The 15,644-nt window shown below is 37.5% G+C and overlaps 1 pseudogene; it reads right to left on the bottom strand.

Moving 5' to 3' along the window:
• Positions 1-1,435: 1,435 nt before the first annotated feature.
• Positions 1,436-13,296, bottom strand: LOC140847354 (ubiquitin-conjugating enzyme E2 C pseudogene; annotated as a pseudogene).
• Between the last annotated feature and the right edge of the window lie 2,348 nt (positions 13,297-15,644).

The raw sequence follows: 15,644 nt of genomic DNA, 5'->3' as shown, positions 1-15,644 counted from the left end.
CAATTATAAATGACACTTTTTAGCTATAAGAAAAAATGTCAATATTTATGTAATAAATTCTGATCTTTTTCTTTAATAGTTTTGGACAACAATTATATTCCTGTCTATTTTTTATTGTGAAATGAAGAATTTATAGCAATAACTATTCATTTTCTCAATATAACAAAAGAGGAAAATTTGCTTTGAGATAACAAGTAGTTCCACGAAACAAAATTTTATATATAATGATTTCAGCATGTGTTTAATATCTGAAATTTTACTAGCTTTTATTTTAAACTTTCATCATATCATTCAATCTTTGGAATAAAGAATGTTTTAGGACAGAAATAAGCACATCTACCATCAACATTTTTTATTAGTAGCACTATTTTGTAGCTTGTAATATAATTGAAAGTGGTGTGTAGAAGATTGATAGTAAATGATACAGTAAAACTATAGACAGTTGCCTTGGGGCACATCCTTTGATTTGAACCATGTAAATCATATGGATATATGGAATGTTAATTTTAAGGAGATATATATTTGCATAACAAAATGATTGCAAATGGTTGTTAACAACAATAAAATTCAGTATAGGGGGGTCAACGCTCAATGTACAATCATTAATCCATCTCAAGCCTAATTCTCGTCAGTCTCCAATCTTCTGAAGCATAACGAACAAGTTCTTACATGGTGAACGAATTCTTACAGAGTGAATAAATTCTTACATGGTGAACAGTACAAGGGCAGTCATCACAGAAACTTTCAGTTTTGATCATGCAATAGGACCTATAAACAATCAGGTTAAATATGAATATTCGTTTGATTTTTGTACTTGATCTATATGTTGATCCCACATTTCTCCTACTATTATTATTATTTTTATTTTTAATAAAATGCTGAAGTGGTAGGTAGATGCAAGATAAAGGTAGAAAACATAGTTTAGTGCTGTAAGAAGGCAAATGTAGATGATCAGATGATCAGGTGTGTGCCTATGGACTAAGTATTAATCCAGGCTAGACAAGGGCATCAAGACATCCACGGATGCAGAAGATTTCTCTCAAAGCAGGGGGGGTGAGGTTCTGAGCCTCACCTCTGTTGATCCCCAAATTCTCACCTGATGGCCCCCCTGCGACTGTGCCTGTCTTAGGTTGTTCCTCCCTTGAGGAATCTTACCCGTCTCTGGCTAACCAGTCATCTTCCGGGGCCATACAGGGAAATGTAAAGTTGGTAAGAGAGAGAGAAGCCATATTGTTTGCAAAGGTTAGCTTTTTACTTCTTTGCAGATTTATGCCCTGTGGCTTCTATGCCTAGCACTTGTCTCGAGGTATCTTTACCACCTGGAGGAATTATGATACTCGGTAAATTTGATATGAGGCACGAATTCTATTTAAGGGTTGTAATTAGGAAGGAAGAAGAAAAGCTATAGATGTAGCATACGAAGGAAGCTTGGGAGGATTGATTATTTCTTTGACATATCTTCTTGTATAGTACCTTAAGTATGTATAGGTTTTAAACTACTAACTAATTTGCACACATATATTAACATAATAGGAATACGGTGACATAAACAAAGCAAATCTATAATTACCATCCATCTCCAGTGAAGCCAAGAAAACCATTTAGGCACCCTAGGCATTTGTGAAAATTTATCTATGATATGATGGATATTGTCCAACTGTACTTGAACCATCAGACAAATTAAAGCAGCCCATTTCTGGGATCTGTTCACATCCCATATGTTCTTTTAACCATAGATAGTCTATAGTCATGAGATTTTGGAGTGCTACAACTTGCACCCCTCCCAACTCCTGTTTTTTTTTTTTTTTTTTTTTGTAAAAAACCCAAAATGTATTTATTTACTATATTCACAAGGGCTCAACCAGAGACTTAATTTAAAAAACAAACAAAACAAAAATGACACCACAGCTTAAGATACAGAGTTCTATAGAGAAATCAAGGAAAGGACAGACCATCTAAGGAAAAAATAAAAAGATAACACAGGAGAGAGGCTGGACAGTCAGGGTTCTTGACTGGAGACCTGCTTTGAGTAGGTTTCTTGAAGGTACTCCTTAAAGGCTGTGGGGTTTTTCCAGAGCTCGGCAGCATGTGTGTTCAAAGGGCTGTCAATGTTGGGCTCTCCGAGCAGGCTCTGGATGGAGAGCAGGATGGTCCTGACATCATACAGGGCAGACCACTTGTCCTTCAGGATGTCCAGGCAGATGTTACCCTGGGTGTCCACGTTGGGGTGGTAGCAGGGTGTGAGGAACCTCACCGTGGGCGCATTGTAAGGGTAGCCACTGGGGAACTCCAGAGAGAGCTTATACCTCAGGTCTTCGTATACTGTGCCAGCTGCTCCATAGATGGTCCCCACCATTGAAAATACGAGAGATGCCCTCTCAAAAAAAAAAAAAAAAAAAAAATGATTGCAAAATACTTATAAGAAACATATCATAATAGAACTTTCTATATGACATGTTCCAGGATAGATCCTACATTTGACTTCTGAGTCTGAAATTTAGTTGCAGGAAGATGCATTTTCCTAGTAGAGGGCATTTTAAACACCTCTGGATTTCCTAAAGTTAAAATATTTACAAAATATATCTCTAATATGTTCTTACTAACTAATCTAACAAGCTTGTGTTTGTTAGGCAGAAAGACAGAAATGAGTGGGATGAAAAGGAGACAGGAACCCTAAAAACTGGCTAGAGCCAGAGAGCCAGAAATGACTCAGAAAATTAATCAGATGAAGACACAGGATCCAAGAGTGACTCAGGAAATGTCAAGGGTCTCCCCAGGTAAGAAACATCAGAAGCACAGACACAGCACAGTCCATGTCCTCATTTCAAATTTCAACAATCAGAACTAGCATAGGGAGCTAAGAGCTGTCAATTAGGGACTTCTCTGCCCTGCCAAAATCACATAAAAGAAGCCTCAGAATGAGCATTGGGCCAGTCTTATCTTAGGCAGGCCCGCTCTGTTACTCTATGCAGAGTCCATTAAAACTTACTTTGCTTTCTTGACTTTTGTTTCTCGACTCACTAAATCTGAATTCCCTGTGACACTGAGCCAAGTTCCTTCCTTCCTAACATTATTGATCACTTCCTCTTTGGCAAGGATTCTGATAGCTATTATAGGGTATATAAAGTTGATTAGGACAGTATCTCTATTCTTAAGAAACTTACAATTATTTGAGTAAGGCAGCTATTTAAACAATTAAGTAAAATATGCCATGAAACAAGATAAAATAAAATTATATAGTGTGCTAAGAAAAATGGCAAATTATCTCTTAAAAGAATTTTCTATAGACAACTAATATTTCTATAAGCTTCTTTTTCTTTCTGTTTCCCATATGTATTTGCACTGTACTGTGCTTGATGAATTAACAAACTAAACCAATTGATTCATTGGCCAAAATTCTTCCAATAACCAAAAAATAAAACTATTGATAAAGTTAATTCATGTATCAGGACCCACAAAATGGAGGCCACTCCAGTGGCTTGGGCCAAATCACAAATCTAAACCTTAGTCAGCCTGTACATACAGGCAACACCTTTCAAGGAAACCACATATACACAAATCACAGTCCTCCAGATTTAGCTAATTTACCTTACCCTAGAAAATAGGATCTGTTACCCTTATAGGAAAATCCTAGCCCTGTTTCCATGTTGCCAATTCCAACATTCTATAAAACTCACTCTTGCCCAAAATTCCCTGGGAAGACTGCTCCACTGCTTATGAGGCACTGTACTTCCTAAATTCATGGATTTTTAAAATATTTTTATTAAGTTATTATTGATATAAACTCTTATGAAGGTTTCACATGAAAAAACAATGTGATTACTACGTTTATCCATATTATCAAGTCACCACCCATACCCCAAGGCAGTCACGGTCCAAAAGTGCAGCAAGATGCCACAGATTCACTACTTGCCTTCTCTGTGCTACACTGTCCTTCCCATGATCTCCCACACCATGTATACTAAACATAATACCCCTCAATCCCCTTCTCCCTCCCTCCCCATCCACCCTCCCACATCCCTCCCCTTTGGTAACCACTAGTTTCTTCTTGGATTGTGTGAATCTGCAGCTATTTTGTTCCTTCAGTTTTGCTACATTGTTATACTCCACAAATGAGGGAAATCAATTGGCACTTGTCTTTCTCCACCTGGCTTATTTCACTGAGCTTAATGTCCTCTAGCTCCATCCATGTTGCAAATGGTAGGATTTGTTTCTTTCTTATGGCTGAATAATATTCCATTGTGTGTATGTAACACATCTTCTTTATCCATTCATCTACTGATAGACACTTAGGTTGCTTCCATATCTTGGCTATTGTAAAAAGTGCTGTGATAAAAATAGGGGTGAATATGTCTTTTTTAATCTGAGAAGTTATATTCTTTGGGTAAATTCCAAGAAGGGGGATTCCTGGGTCAAATGGTATTTCTATTTTTAGTTTTTTGAGGAACCTCCATATTGCTTTCCACAATGGTTGAACTAGCTTACATTCCCACTAGCAGTGTAGGAGGGTTCCCCTTTCTCCACATCCTCTCCAGCATTTGTTTTTCTTAGTCTTTTCGATGCTGACCATCCTTACTGAGGTGATATCTCATTGTGGTTTTAATTTTCATTTCCCTGATTATTAGAGATGTGGAGCATCTTTTCAGGTGTCTGTTGGAAATATGAATCTCTTCTTTGGAGAACTGTCTCTTTATATCCTCTGCCCGTTTGTTAATTGGGTTATTTGCTTTTTGGGTATTGAGGCATGTACATTCTTTATATATTTTGGTTGTTTTAACCTTTGTCAGATATGTCATTCTGTCAACAAATATATTCTCCCATACTGCAGGGTGCCTTTTTGTTCTGTTGATGGTGTCCTTTGTCTTACAGAAACTTTTGAGTTTGATATAGTCCCATGAGTTCATTTTTGCTTTTGTTTCCCTTGCTCAAGGAGATGCGTTCAGGAAGAAGTTGCTCATGCTTATATTTAGATTTTTGACTATGTTGTCTTCTAAGAATTTTATGGTTTCATGACTTACATTCAAGTCTTTGAACCATTTAGAGTTTACTTTTGTGTATGGGGTTAAACAATAATTCAGTTTCATTCTCTTGTATGTAGCTGTCCAGTTTTGCCAAACCAGCTGTTGAAGAAGTTGTCATTTCCCTAGTGTATGTCCATGGCTCCTTTATCATATGTTAATTGACCATGTATGGTTGGGTCTGTACCAAGGCTCTCTAGTTTGTCCCATGGGTCTATGGGTCTGATCTTGTGCCAGTTCCAAATTGTCTTGATTACTATGGCTTTGTAGGAAAGCTTGAACTTGGGGAGCATAATCCCCCCAGCTTTATTATTCCTTTTCATGATTGCTTTGGCTATTTGGGGTCTTTTGTGGTTCCATATGAACTTTAGAATCATTTGGTCTAGTTCGCTGAAGAATGCTGTTGGTATTTTGATAGAAAACGCATTGAATCTGTAGATTGCTTTAGGCAGGATAGCCATTTAGACAATATTAATTCTTCCTATCCATGAGCATGGATGTGTTTCCATTTATTGGTATCTTCTTAATTTCTCTCATTAGTGTCTTGTAGTTTTCAGAGTATAGGGCTTTCTCTTCCTTGGTTAGGTTTATTCCTAGGTATTTCATTCTTTTTGATGCAACTGTGAATGGAATTGTTTTTCTGATTTCTCTCTTTGCTAGTTCATTGTTAGTCTATTGGAATGCCACAGATTTCTGTGTATTAATTTTGTATCCTGCAACTTTGCTGAATTCAGATATTAGATCAAGTACTTTTGAAGTGGACTATTAGGGTTTTTTATGTACAATATCATGTCATCTGAGAACAAGGACAGTTTAACTTCTTCCTTGCCTATGTGGATGCTTTTTAATTCTTTGTGTTGTCTGATTGCCATGACTAGGACCTCCAGTACTATGTTAAATAGAAGTGGGGAGAGTGGGCATCCTTGTCTTGTTCCCTATTTTAAAGGAAAAGCTTTCAGCTCATTGCTGTTAAGTATAATGTTGGCTGTAGGTTTTTCATATATAACCTTTATTATGTTGAAGTACTTGACCTTTATACCCATTTAGTTGAGAGTTTTTATCATGAATTGATGTTGAATTTTGTCAAATCCTGTTTCAGTATCTATGGAGATGATCATGTGGTGTTTTTACTTTTTTTTCTTGATATGGTAGATGACAGTGATGGATTTTTGAATGTTTTAACATCCTTGCATCCCTGGAGTAAATCCTAGTTGATCATGATGGATGATCTCTTTGGTGTGTTTTTGAATTTGATTTGCTAATATTTTGTTGAGTATTTTTGCATCTATGTTTATCAGCGATATTGGTCTGTAATTTTCGTGTGTGTGTGTGGTTTCTTTGCCTGGTGTTGGCATTAGAGTGATGCTGGGCTCATAGAATGAGTTTGGAAGTATTCCCTCTTCTACTTTTAGGAAAACATTAAGGAGGATGGGTATTAGGTCTTCACTAAATGGTTGGTAAAATTCAGCTTTGAAGCCATCTGGTCCAGGGGCTTTGTTCTTAGGTTGGATTTGATTACCAGTTCAATTTCGTTGCTGGTAATTGGTCTGTTCAGATTTTCTGTTTCTTCCTTGGTCAGCCTTGGAAGGTTGTGTTTTTCTAAAAAGTTGTCCATTTCTTCTAGGTTAGCAAGTTTTTAAGCATATAATTTTTCATAGTATTCTCTCATAATTCTTTGTATTTCTGTGGTGTCCATAGTGATTTTACCTTTCTCATTTTTTATTCTGTTTATATGTGTATATTATTTTTTTCTTGATAAGTCTGGCTAGGTGTTTATCTATTTTGTTTATTTTCTCAAAGACCCAGCTCTTACTTTCATTGATTTCTTCTATTATTTTATTCTTCTCGATTTTATTTATTTATGCTGTAATGTTTATTATGTCCCTTCTTCTACTGACATTGGGCCTCACTTGTTATTCTTTTTCTAGTTTCATTAATTGTGGATTTAGACTGCATATATGGGATTTTTATTCTTTCCTGAGGTAGGCCTGTATTGCAATACACTTTTCTCTTAGCACAGCCTTCACTAAATCCCACAGATTTTTGTGCTGTTGAATTATTGTTGTCATTTGTCTCCATATATTGCTTGATCTCTGTTTATATTTGGTCATTGATCTCTTTGTTATTTAGGAGCATGTTATGAAGCCTCCATGTGTTGCTGGGATGTTTCATTTTCTTTGCATAATTTATTTCTAGTTTCATAACTTTGTGCTCTGAGAAACTGGTTGGTATAATTTCAGTCTTTTTTAATTTACTGAGGCTCTTTTTATGGCATAGTATATGATCTATTCTTGAACATGTTTCATGTACACTTGAGAAGAATGTATATTCTGTTGATTTTGGGTGTAGAGTTCTGTAGATGTCTGTTAGGTCCATCTGTTCTAATGTGTTTTTCATTGCCTCTGTGTCCTTACTTATTTTCTGTACAGTTGATCTGTCCTTCAGAGTGAGTGGAGTGTTGAAGTCTCCTAGAATGAATGCATTGCATTCTATTTCCTCCTTTAATTCTGTTAGTATTTGTTTTACATATATATGTGATACTGTGATGGGCACATAAATATTTATAATGGTTATATCTTCTTGTTGGATTGATGGCTTTATCATTATATAATGTTCTTCTTTGTCTCTTGTGACTTTTTTCTTTTGAAGTCTATTTTGTCTGATACAAGTACCACAACTTCTGCTTTTTTCTCCCTATTAGTTGCATGAAATATCTTTTTCCATCCCTTCACTCTTAGTCTGTGTATGTCTTCCTGTTTAAAGTTAGTCTCTTATAGGCAGCACATAAATGGATGTTGTTTGTTTTTTTTATCCATTCAGTGACTCTGTGTCTTTTTATTGGTGTATTTAATCCATTTACATTTAGGGTGATTATCAATGGGTATGTACTTATTGCCATTGCAGGCTTTACATTTGTTTTTACCAAAGATTCAAAGTTTACTTCCTTACTATCGAAGTGTCTACCTTAACTCACTTAATATGCATTTACAAACACAATCTAAAAATTCTTTTCTTTTTCTCCTCCTTTTTCTTCCTCCTATATTCATTATATATTAGGTATCATATTGTGTACTCTTTGTCTATTCCTTGATTGACTATGTGGATAGTTAATTTATTTTCACATTTGCTTCATAATTAACTCTTCTACTTTCTTTACTGCCATTTTTGTTACTTCTGGTGACAGCTATTAAACCTTAGGAACACTTCCATCTATAGCAGTCCTTCCAAAATAGACTGTAGAGATGGTTTGTGGGAGGTAATTTCTCTCAGCTTTTGCTTATCTGGAAATTGTTTAATCCCTCCTTCAAATTTAAATGATAATCTAGCTGGATAAAGTAATCTTGTTTCAAGGCCCTTCTGCTTCATTGCATTAAATACATCATGCCACTCCCTTCTGGCCTGTAAGGTTTCTGCTGAGAAGTCTGATGATAGCCTGATGGGCTTTCCTTTGTAGGTTATCATATTTCTCTCTCTGTCTGCTTTTAGTAGTCTGTCCTTATCCTTGATTTTTGCTATTTTAATTACTATATGTCTTGCAGTTCTCTTCTTTGGGTTCCATGTGTTGGGAGATCTGTGGATCTCCATTCCCTGAGAGACTATCTCCTTTCCCAAATTGGGGAACTTATGGCAATTACCCCCTCAAAGACACTTTCTATCCCTTTTTCCTCTCTCTTCTTCTTCTGGTACCCCTATAATGTGAATATTGTTCTGTTTGGATTGGTCACACAGTTCTCTCAATATTCTTTCATTCTTAGAGATCCTTTTTTCTCTCTGTGCCTTAGCTTCTTTGTATTCCTCCTCTCTAGTTTATGTTTCATTTATCATCTCCTCCACCATATCTAATCCACTTTTAATATTCTCCATTGTGCTTTTCAGTGATTGGATCTCTGACTCGAATTGATTTCTGAGTTCTTGAAATCTTTCTGTATGTCCATCAGCATGTTAATGACTTTTATTTTGAACTCCCTTTCAGGAAAATTCATGAGGACCATGTCATCTTTCTCAGTTGTATGAATTTTACTTTGAACCAGGTTCCTTTGGCATTTCATATTTGTATATGGCACTCTCTAGTGTCCAGAAGCTCTACTCTCCAGAGCTGCTCAGCCTTGTAGCAATGTCAGGGGGCACAGGTGAGTGGCATTGGTGCCTGGGGGGAAGAAAGCTGTTTCCTGCTTCCTGGCTGCTATGCCTGTCTCTACTGCCTGAACCAGTAGGCCAAGCACACTGGTATAAGCCTCTATGCTTTGCATTTGTAGTTGCTGTAGACTGTTCTTCCCTCTGGCTGGCCTAATGCCAGGGTAGTGGTTGATGGTTTGTGATCCAGGTGGGGCTGGTCATGAGAATTGTGCAGTAGGCTGCATACCACGGAGGGGGTCCTCGAAGCTGTGTACCCAGCCATGGATCTGGAGCACCTGAAAATCGTGAAAGCTCCCAACCTGCTAGGCAGAGTGCACCCTGACAATTTTGTTTACCTATCCTTTCTCCTGAGCAGTAAGCTCTGTGCAATCCTTGACCCTTTACCAGCCCTCTTGCTAAGGGCTTCCTTGTTAGGAAGTCCCTCAGACTTCCCACCTTTATTTTGTCACAGAGCAGCCAAATATGGATCTCTGCTTTCCCCAAGTGGCTGGAACCTCAGTCTCTCCAGGAATTCTGCCTGTCTTAGATTTCCAATCCCCTAATCACAAGAGTATCATGAAAGCACCATGAAATGTAGGTTTGTGCTCCCAGAACAGATCTCCGGAGTTAGGTATTCAGCAGTCCCAGGCCTCCACTCCCTCCCCACTCCATTTCTCTTCCTTTCTACTGCTGTGAGCTAGGGTGGGGGAAGGACTTGTGTCCTGCCAGGCCACAGCTTTGCTACGTTACTCTGTTCTGTGAGGTCTGTTCTTTTCTCCAGGTGTACACAGTCTGGCACAGTCCTCTTTCCTGTTGGTCTTTCAGGATTAGTTGTATTAATTATATTTTCATATTATATGTGGTTTTAGGACAAAGCCTCTGTCTCACCTCTCATGCTGCCATCTTTAATCCTCTCCAATTCATGGATTTTTAAAAATAAAGAACAACCAATTTATTACTAATTAGTCTTAGTTTTATTTCCCAAACTTAATTAAGCACTGTATTATGCTGAAATCTATAGTGACAGTATCTACTTTTTTTTGTAAGTAAAACCAGATGACTTTTTAAAATAAAAAGTATTTAATTTTCTGGTATTTAAAATACTTAAGCCTTTTATTACTAAGACATTTTAGCATGCCTTAATGATTCTTAGCATATATTTCAATGAACATTGTGTGTTGCCTCCTTTTTACCTACCTATTCCCTATTTCATATGAAGGGTAACAAAAATATATGCCAACACAAAATATGTCTCTTTGTCTTAAGGATTATTTTGAGTTGATTATTCAGAGAGGCTCTGTAAACAGTTACCTTTTGTAAGGGAAACCTGTATTTATAAAGGAAATTTACATTAGAAAAGGGGCCTGTACCAGGAAGAGAGTTATTACCATAGATAACACTTTTTCACTGAGAGATTTATCTGTTTGACAGGGAAACATTTGTTTACCAAATATTTCCACCTTTTGCATTTATTTGAATCTACCCTCTAACATGTTTCATTTGTCTTTAGCTGAAGATTCTATTTAAGGAGGTAGTTTGGGTTATCTCAGGGAGTTTACTCATTTTTCCTAGTTGTCTCACATGTGTACATCAGGTACACATGTTAATAAACTTCTATTTGTTTTTTCTCTTGTTAATCTGTCTTTTATTTCAGTGGGTCTCAGAAAAGAACTCAGTAAGGTAATGAAAGTATTATTTTCGATCCCATACACCAACTAATAAATATAAATGTTTTGAATATACAGGAAAAAGAATCACTGCAGATCCATTCTGTTCAGTGGATAATATTAGTCTGTAAATCCTCAGCTACTTATAATTATGACTAGATAAAAAAACAAGCTATATATAACTGTAGATATTGTTAAATATTGTAGCTCTGGGCCAGAGGGTTTGCCAGTTTGGGGCAAGTTCACTACCAAGCTTTTTTCTCATGAGTGCCTCCAGTAAGTCTACATGCAGCAAGCTAGTCTCCATCTCTGCCTATACTTGAGGCTCTGTCTCCACTTCAGCTGAGCACTGGAGAGAGCTCTTTATATAATAACAGAGCAATAATGACTTATTGATAACATGTGAGCAAGCATGTACCTACACATTAGACCAAGTATTACATCATTTCATGTGCACAGTGGGTGAGTAGATTAGGATAAGGTGAGGATCCTGGCCATAGAACTTCTATTTTCCCTACACTCCACCCCTCCAGGATACTTATCTCACAATCTATGTGCCCATAATCTTTCATGAAGGTCCCTATGCAAGAAAGCATCTTTCAAGAAAGCAATAAACGTTGTAATGAGATTCCACAACAATAGAGGCTACAAAAACATACAAATAACAACAGAAATTATGATAATGATTATATACAAATAAGGACAGATAATATTCATACAAAAGCCTGAGAACATCAAATGCCACCAAGTGGTCGCTCCAGCCATGTTCAACCAGTTCTACTCCGATGAGTTATTGATTCATACTTTCTACAGAAGACCAATGGTGGAGATGGTATGGAGCTCTGTGCACACCCAGGAAGCAGCAGTTTTTGCTGGTGTATGTACCCAAGCAACAAAAACATTTGAGGAGATTAAGCTTAAAGGTAATAAAACACATGTTTTAATAATGCCAACATAGGTAAATCTTGTATATCAGGTAGGATACATGCAAGAGAGTCATCCTGTGACAAAACTCTGGAAGGAAGGGAGTTCTATCTGGGACTAGTATACTGTACTTTTACTCTTCTCCCTGTGGTGATTACTGATGGCTCTATGTGGCATGCTACTGGAGATGCATGCACTGGCCATAATTATTTTTTTTTAAATTTCCTGGTAAGATGCATTTACCTTCCAGCCATTTAGGATACACTATTGTGATCTTTGGGGGTCATTTGCCATTACTCAAGGACTACACAGGAAGCCAGCCCCCAAGCCTTGCCCAGCAGGTGCCAGGAGGACCAACAATTACTTTATGCTCTTCAGACAATTTGTATTGCTTGGTATTCATCACCCACTGAGGCACAGGCAAAGCTACAGGTGTGTGCTTAGCATGTCCCCTTAGAACTTCCTTCACCACACATGTCCTCATTCTGAACTCACTTGCAGTGGTCTGCAACCTTAGGCCCTGAATGATATATACCTGGAAAATGCCACACTTTGTTGATTTTCATGGATGGGAGAGAAATACACAGTATACACATTTGTTACAAAATGTTACACTTTGATGATTTTCATGGATGGGAGAGAAATACACAATATACGCCTTTGGAATAGATACATTATTCTCAATGGGATTTGGACTTGTTTCATTCTGATAGCCTTACCACTGTTCCATCTATAATAGCAGGTTTCCTAGGAAACTCAGATGTGGGTTGACCTTCATGGGGCCTTTTAAACTCTTCCTCTGCACTCCCTTCTGTGTCTATATCACTTCAGTCTTCCCCAAATCTGCCACAGTATTAGTAACTACATTTATGGGCTGACCTAAGTGAAGGGCAAGAATAGCCACTAGAGAGAGGCCCAAAGAAGGATGGGGGAGCCATTTGCAGCACAATGTCCCTCAACCCCTCCATAAACAGCTCCTCCATCTAGGCCATGATTATCTGGGTTATAAATGGAATTTACATGCCTAATTTCTGTATTACCTGTTGAAGCTCATCATATGTCTGCCTTCTAGCAGGGCAAAATAGTAAATCACCCTGATTTTTCCATACAGTGCAAAGTAAAGCCATACAGCACTTAGGAAGGAAATTTTTAACTGGGCTCTGGTATGTATTTTGTAATTGATGCTACAAGGCAGGATGAGCCAGGAAAGCCGTTTTTCCCATTTCTAACTTGAACAAAATAATCCCATCCACCCTTATATCCCAAAAGTGCTGAAGCCAGGCTGGTGTGGGTTCTGAGGATTTCTGCCAAAACTGGGAGCCCAAATCCACCATCTCTGCCTGTATACAGGGGTGTAATGTAGTGTGCTCCATGACATGGAGAGGGGACTTCAGCTTTCCTGGAGGAACCAACAGTTTCTGTGTCTTTATTGTGTAAACTACTACCAGGTGGGATTTCTATAATGGAGGGGGTGATGCCTCTAGCCACACCTGTACCTCTTCATCCTCTTCCAGTTCCACTGCTTTGGGAACTGACAACAAATCTCTCACGACCCCACAGAGCACCTCCATATCTGTCACTACTGCATCCTTTGCCTTCTCTACCGTGCTACACAGTGACACCTTACAGCTTGTAGTCTAATGCTGCCTTTTCTCATTCTTCTCACAGCAGTATGTCCTTCTCCCTCATGGCCTTTCTTAATACTGTGAGAAATAGCCAACCCACAGCTCCTGCCACAACATAGGCATCCTGTTTCTTTAAGGATTTTCCAATATCATGAAGGGCCTCCACCACTCACGCAAGAATCACCTTCACCCACTCCCAGTCTTGGGGAGGGGTCCACTACTCTTGGAAGTCCACCACTTTGGACCATATGCCCACTGAGGGATACTCAAGTGTCTCCCCATCCATAAGGGCAGCCTGCTAAAGTACCTCTCCCATGAAGGGCACTTGTTCCATTTCTCAGTGTGTATCAAATGCTACTGATTGTGCCAAAATGTAACTCCAGGCCAGAGAGGTTTCCCAACTCCAGGCAAGTTCTGTACCAAGCTTTATTCTCACAATGGCAGGTCAAATGCAAGATTCATGTCCACCTCTGGAAAGTCTGCATTCCACAAACCCATCTCCCTCTGTACATTCACTCCAGGCTCTGCCTCCACTCCAGGCCCTGCTCTGAGCACTTGGAAGAACTCTTTAAATAGCAACACAAGCCATAATGCTTTATTGCCAATATGTGTGCAAGTATACACCTGTGCAGTAGGCCAAGTTTTACATCATTGCATGTGCACAGTGGGTGAGTAGATTAGGATCAGGTGAGGATCCTGGCCATGGAACTTCCATTTTCCCTACAAATATAAACTGTAACATATTAAAATTTTTGAGTTGTTAATAAACTATTCAACTGAGTAAATTTCAGTATTTAAATGAATTTTTAAAATGATTCATGAATTTTTAACATCTTACCTAGTAAGTAAAACATGCTCTGAGATCTTACAAAATGGAAAGCATTCATAGGAAGGAGGTGGGGGCAACAAGTTCTTCACAAAAGAAAGGATTATTTCAGGCAATGTTATTTTCCCTCAGGGGGAAAAGCATGGGTCTTATCATACAAATTGCCTCATCTTCTTTTGGGTCAGTGCAGGGAGTGATGTGATAGATTACTTCATTGGTGCTGACCAGAAAATTCCTGAGTTACTATATTTCTAGGGGTCATTGAAACTGAAATTAGGTTAGGTATTAATCTTGTTTGGTGACTTAGAGTAGCAGAAAAGACTCAAAGTTTTCCTTTTAACAGTTTATTCAGCTATACAAAATGAAAGACTTTTATAGGCAAATTAAAGCAGAAACAAAGAAGTTATACTAGGCAAAAAATTAAGTTGGTTTTTGCAAAACCATTTTCTTTTAGGGGATGACAGGGGTCTATCAGGCAGATTAACTAACTAGTGCTGATCAGGTGATTCCTGATTGACTGGTTTAAGATTCCATTAATGGGAGAGCCAAAACTCTAAGTTTCAGTTTGGCGATGTGGAATCTAGCATACATAACTCCTTTTTGGGCTTGTCTTGTTTTTAACAATGTTCAGATATTATATCTAATAACCACATTGCACTAAGGTTTCCTGTACATGCTCCTGCACATACACATGTACCCATATACATAGGTATATACCAAGCCCAGGAAACTAAAATGTTACACTTTGATGATTAAACTCTTCATGGGGCCTATTTTCTTTTTAAAACAAGTAATGTTTTATATCAATTTGGCACATACATTTTCAGGATATACATCACTACTGCTATGAAGCCTACTTCTGATGTAACACTATATTCTGGTGTAAATTTTGCATCTATTTCAAGTATCGGACTTTTAGATTTTTTTTGTGTGTACTTTCTATATTTGTTTCAGCTTTGTCTTCTAATATAATTTACAACTTTTCAACTCACTGTTATATTAATATTAATGAGGCATTAGTAAACTCTCAATTTCTATGCAGATACAATTATGTGTTTTGTTTATTATTATTATAATAATTCCCTTTCTTATTATGGTTTTAATTATAGCTGACATACCGTTCCTTATTTTTTTCCTAATTGATAGTTTTTTTTCTATAAATATGACATTTTAAGATTTAATTTCCAAGGTTAAAATAGTAAAAATATATAAATCTTATACAAATAATATATAAATTTAAATAATTTGTGCGGTCTCCCAGGATAGCCATAAATTTTGTGATGTATAAAATGCTTCAATCATTGATATTTTGGTCTTATGGCTTTTTTTCTCATAGTTGAGATGCTGTTATGGTCTCTGCTACTGTGATTGTACTGTGGAATGCCAGCAGCATGATATTTACAAGGTCTATAATGAAATGAGTGGTCAGAGAGCATCTGGGTCATTATTTCAAAACACAGGACTATAG

The sequence above is a fragment of the Manis javanica genome, chromosome X (genome assembly GCF_040802235.1).
Source record: "Manis javanica isolate MJ-LG chromosome X, MJ_LKY, whole genome shotgun sequence".
Classification (NCBI taxonomy): Eukaryota; Metazoa; Chordata; class Mammalia; order Pholidota; family Manidae; genus Manis; species Manis javanica.
The sequence above is the reverse complement of the archived record's forward strand: the minus strand, read 5'-3'. Positions and strand labels throughout refer to the sequence as shown.